Source organism: Rhipicephalus sanguineus, chromosome 11 (assembly GCF_013339695.2).
Source record: "Rhipicephalus sanguineus isolate Rsan-2018 chromosome 11, BIME_Rsan_1.4, whole genome shotgun sequence".
Taxonomy (NCBI): Eukaryota; Metazoa; Arthropoda; class Arachnida; order Ixodida; family Ixodidae; genus Rhipicephalus; species Rhipicephalus sanguineus.
Window position 1 is genome coordinate 112186081 of NC_051186.1, and position 5450 is coordinate 112191530.

The 5450-nt window shown below is 44.0% G+C and overlaps 1 long non-coding RNA gene across 1 annotated transcript; it reads right to left on the minus strand.

Moving 5' to 3' along the window:
- Positions 1-4544: 4544 nt before the first annotated feature.
- Positions 4545-4977, minus strand: LOC125756292 (uncharacterized). Its single transcript, XR_007414332.1, has 3 exons — positions 4857-4977; positions 4731-4778; positions 4545-4639 (listed from the first exon to the last, which is right to left on the minus strand). It is a non-coding gene; the product is annotated as an uncharacterized LOC125756292 (long non-coding RNA).
- Positions 4978-5450: the final 473 nt, after the last annotated feature.

A 5450-nucleotide genomic window follows, 5' to 3' on the forward strand; every position in this document is an offset into this window, starting at 1 on the left:
TCCCAACCAAAAATGCCTATTTTTTTTATTGCTGATTTCGAATCTGATTGTACTAAAAAGCAGCTTGTCGATGTTGAAAAAATATTTGTACCACATACTTAGTCAAATCAAAACACGAAATAACGCAAGGGGGCCTGTTGCAGCTCCTGCACCAAAATCGAGTTTCCTTTCTCAATGTTTTCTCGTTTTCTCCTCGCTTCCGAGAGCAAACGAAGCACATTTGAAGAAACTGCTGAATATATTCCACAAGGTCATCTGGCGATGACAAGTTGAAAGTCATGCCTGGAATGGCCAAGAATGGAAAGCGAGGAGGCTTCACAGGAGGATTGTTCGCATCAAGCAGGATCCACTGGCGAGCACTCGCGATGTTCGCTTCCGAGCTGTTTTCATCATCACCGGAGGAGATGCTCAATTCACCGCCTTCGCTGTCTTCACTTCCGCATACAAGATAAACATCTGTATCCGAATGATCATCACTCGAAGAATATGACGAAAATGAAAAGCCTCTTTTTCGTGTTGACGAGACAGTTATGCATGGGTGACCGCCACCGCAAGCCATCGTTTCATACAAAAACCGCGCTCTTTCCGCAGGAGAAAAATAAATTGCCAAGTAAATGCTGCCATCTGGTGGATTACACGCAATCTAAGCTGTAGAAGAGTGCCTCTTGTCCTGAACGCCAGAGGGGAGTACCTATTCCGCTAGGACGAGCTCTGCTCGTCCAAAGCAGTTAAGGGGTTAAGTCAAATGTAGTGGCTGATGGTCAGCCCCTGTTTGCGCTTGCGAACGTCTGTCCTCAATAAGCACATGAACGATACGTTGCTGTATGCCCTACCACTGTGACAAGAATTAATGAACACTAAGCAAATAAATAAAAACAGGAATTTCTATATAGTAGATGCTGTCATAGTCTGCTTAGAGACAAGGAAAGACCATGAAGAACAATTAAAATCACTATAAACAGGAAATTGTTTTGCAGTAAGGTGGTCTTGCTGAAATCCTCTTAGACAAAAAAAGAGAATCGAGGAATAGAGCATTCAACGTATCACGAAAGTAATGAGATTGTGTAAATGGTGATTTCTTGGTGTGTTCACAGGACTGCCGGGCAACTTCTGTTTTCCTCGATGATAAGAGACTGCACATGAAAGACAGAATGTCTAAACGCTTGACATGGTCTCTTTCTTGTCCCGTGTTCTTTATTGTGCTATGGTTTATGAAGAACGATGAACAACCGACACGCCCAAACGTTGTCCCTTCGAAAATGTCTAAACATGCAGACTCAAAAAAGTTGTGCCATTTGTTGTCAATGATACTGACTGGATCAAAAGTGACTTTTCTCCCTCGGTGTTTCTACTTGACACTGCTTCGTGCATTTATTTTTGTACATCTGTCGGCTACACGGACGTTTGCTGCAACGCGTAATTTTTACAGCGAAAGCTGTTATGAGATCATGTCAGTGGTCGTTTTTGGTGCCGTAGTTGTCTGCCAACGACGGTGTCCGTAACCGCTATCCTGCGAAATAAGAAAAAAATTAAATAAGGAAAGATATGCAGGATGGAACGGGGTTCGAACCTGGGCCCTCTGCATGGGAGCCCAGTATTCTAGCTCAGAGCCATGCCGGTGCTTGAAACTGTTCTGCAAAAAGATCCTATACAGGCTTCATCCCAGACAACGCAAAGGCATCCTAGGGACATCCAAATGACATCACTTTTGGGAGTTCGGGACATCCAAAAGACGTCCCACACAAGGTGGAAAAACATCCCAAGTGATACAAAAAAAGACCTTTTTGGGATGTCCCAAAACTGCATGCGTGTGGGATGTTATTGGGACATGTGGCCACTTTTTACTGCAGGATTATTTCAAAAGGGTGGGACATCTGCTCCCATAACATGTTAACTTGCTTCATCGCGCTCGACCACCGCCTACCTGAGAGAGCCAGTTGCCTCTCCAGGAAAGCATATTCCTCGTCCAACCAACCCACTTTTTTTTTTCACATAGATATCTAGATAACTTAAAACCAAGTCATGTGTTCAGAAACCAAGCAACATGCATGGAACATCAAGTGACCAGCAAAAATGATTTATTGCCTCACTATTATATGGCACTACAATCATGCCGAGAAGGACAGAGAACTTGGTATTGATGAGCGTGTAGTCTAAGGTGCACACTTTCGAATGGAGGGCCTTCCATGGCGTCCAGCAAAAGGGCTTGCAGAGGCAGCTGAGGACAACAAAAACAAAGCCTGCATGTATGTATACGTACTGCACACAACATGCATGAAAATGGTGAACAACAGGAACATAGCATGACTATATTGTCTTATGTCTCCTGAGACAGGGTTAAACCTCATTCCAGATGCACAAGTGCCTGCTTTTACTTATTGCTTTGTCAACACTAGAATCATGAGAACTCTGTATTTATGAGCATGACATCTGTGGTGCACGCTTTCAAACGCAGAGCATTCCAGCTGGCGTCCAACAGCAGGGCTCGCAGAGGCAGCTGAGAACAAAAACAAAGCCTTAATGTACATGTCCATACTGCACACACAAACGCACAAAGATGGTGCACAACGGAAATATAGCATGCCTATTTTGTCCTGTGTGTGTGTTAAGAGGTTAAAGGGACCGACAACCAACTTTTATGGTACCTATTTTCTTTAACGCGACAGAAAGCTTACCAGTCAGAGTGTATAATCAAGGAATGGTGATGTGGGAAATGCCGTCAAACATTTGTAATTCGAATTTTTCTATCTGCGACGGATATGAAGTCGTATACACACGTGACAAGACATGATGCAAACAGTGAGCGTGACAGCGGTTCGTGTTCGAGCGCGGCGGTTTACTGCGTATGTGTGTACTCGCGCGCATGCGCTGTGGCTCGACATGGTCCACTGGCTACCGCGAAGGCAGCGCCGTTACTTGTCACCATGCAACTCCTTTTACCTCATAAGCAGCACAGAATAGAGCGGGGATGGATAGTAATATACATACTAATATTTTTAGGACCAATAATGGCACACATGATGGTATCAGACTACGTGACTTTGTACAGCAAAGTGATCAACTCCGCAATCTAGCTTCAAGGCTCTTGCGATAGGCTGCACAACATGCCTTTTTTTGTTACTTTTAAACACAATTTAGAGATATAAATCCTACTCACAGCGCGAAAAGGATGCTGGAATATGTCAGTATATAGCGCGGTCTTTTCATTTCTGACAGGATCTAATCACAAGTTCTGGCCAGTTGTCGGTCCCTTCTCCTTTAAGCCTGGTTTATACTGAAGTGCTTGTAAACAACAATGCACAATTTTACTTATTGCTTTACCAACGAAATTCATGCCAGGAATGACAAAGGAATTGGTATTTACGAGCATGACGTCCAAGGTGCACGCGTTTAAACACAGAACCTCCCAGCTGTTGTCCAGCAGCGGGGTTCGCAGAGGCAGCTGAGGAAAAAAAAAACAAATCCTTCATGTATATGCATATCCACTGCAAGCACAAATATGCATGAAAGTGGCGCACAAAACAAACATAGCACAACTGTGTTGTTGCATGTCTGCTAGTTTAAGAGGAGTAAAACCTGCTTCATAATTACTTGCTCATAAGCAGAAATTTCTCCTTTTAGCTTACTCTAATTATGTCGGTTACGACTTTCGCATTTACAAGCATGAAGTCTAAGCTGCACGTTTTCCGTCTCGTAACCTGCATGCCTATGTCCAGGAAGCTGAGCACATTCTATGTCATTACCGGTAGGCAAAGGTGCAGACATTTGGGGTAAAGGTGCACACCAGGGGCACCACTACTAGAAGCAGCTGAAAGAAAAGAAAAAAGATCATATAATATGTGTACACAGCTAGCACATGCAAAAAGAATATCATTGAGCAACAGTGCATATCACAAATGTGCTACATTTGTTTGGAAGTAAAACCTACTTGACAAACAGAGTGGGCTAGTTGGTCATTTCGGTTGTGTGAAACTACTTGACTGCTGGTAAAGGATGAAAACAACATGCACTGAAAAAAGGCGGAGGTATCGGGAAGCCAGACAAGGTGCCAGTTGCTAATATGCACCAAGTGACTGAGCAACAGGTTCTGCTGCTTCATAGAGATGTAGCAGAAACACCAACATACATTTTTCAGTTTGTTGTTTCAGTAAGACAAAAACCATGATCATAATCACAAACGATACGGTATATACCAGTACAAAACTGGGCTGTGCCCTTTTCTTCTGATAACCGGCTAACTGATGGCCAGCAGCAGGACTCACACGTGCAACTGAATAAAAGAATAACAAGAATATGCGCTGTTTTGAACATAAGTTCTGGCTTTTCTTACAAATGGTGTCATAATGAGAGCAAAAAATTTGGTACTGGGCATAAACTGAGGGCAAGCCAGTCTTGTGTGCAGCAATGCTTAATTCATGTCCACAGCCCACTACAAATGGTTAAACTTGACACATGCATTTGACCATTCCAATTTTTTTTACGTTTATGTCAGTTGCCGTGGAAAACATGTACAACAAACCTTTGAAGTTTTTTTCTTTGTTGTCCAGGACTTCTGATCGTTCTCCACTGCACTACGCACGCGCCGGCTTGCAGTTATTCGAGGCAGATCAGCCATGTGTTCCACGATCGCGGTGTCAATCTACACACGTGGCCGACAACAACATATCAGCATTGTGAGCTTAACAGTTTCTGCGGAAGATAAACCAAATCGCGTCACAAATAAAACTTACTCCCACGTGCCATTCTTGCTGCGAGGGTCCAGTTCAGCGTACGCCAACCTGTGCGTGGTGGGGAGCCAAAGAAGAAAGTGCTAAGAACGTGCTGATTGCAGTAATCTAGGCATGTCAAGTACTTACCGAAGAGGTGGAAAAACGTTGAAATCGGCAAGATCTTGCAACCAGGCAAACACCTACGGCATGCGCGCTTGTGATTTTTCGACGAAACGTCACGGATCAAACACCTAAAAACGAGGCCAACGAAGAGACTGATCTATCCGAACTCCAAACACGCCGGGCGCCATGATGGCGATGGCGATGTCTGCGCAGTGCTCGCAGCAAATCGTCCACTATTTGGGCAGGTGTTGGCTCGCAGTAAGCGCAATTAAAGAACAATTGCGTATTAAACCTAAGAAAGAAAACAATAAAATAACAATATTTCATTCAATTCTTCTAAAGTTAATATGTCGGTGTTTTTATAAATACGACACCACCACACCACCGCTCGTGCGGTGCGGCCGCCGTTCTCTGATCTTTCACGAAAAGCACGGCGTGCGTGGCGCGAGTACGTGCGCCGTACCACTGTACCGCCTTTACCAAGTGCAACACTTGCTCACGCAGACAGCAATCGATCCCTCGTCCTCATAACGGCACGACATTTAGAAAGAAACAAAAAAAAAACAAACGAACACTTTCACAAAAAACGCGGATATATTGTTTTTCATGAGCATGTAG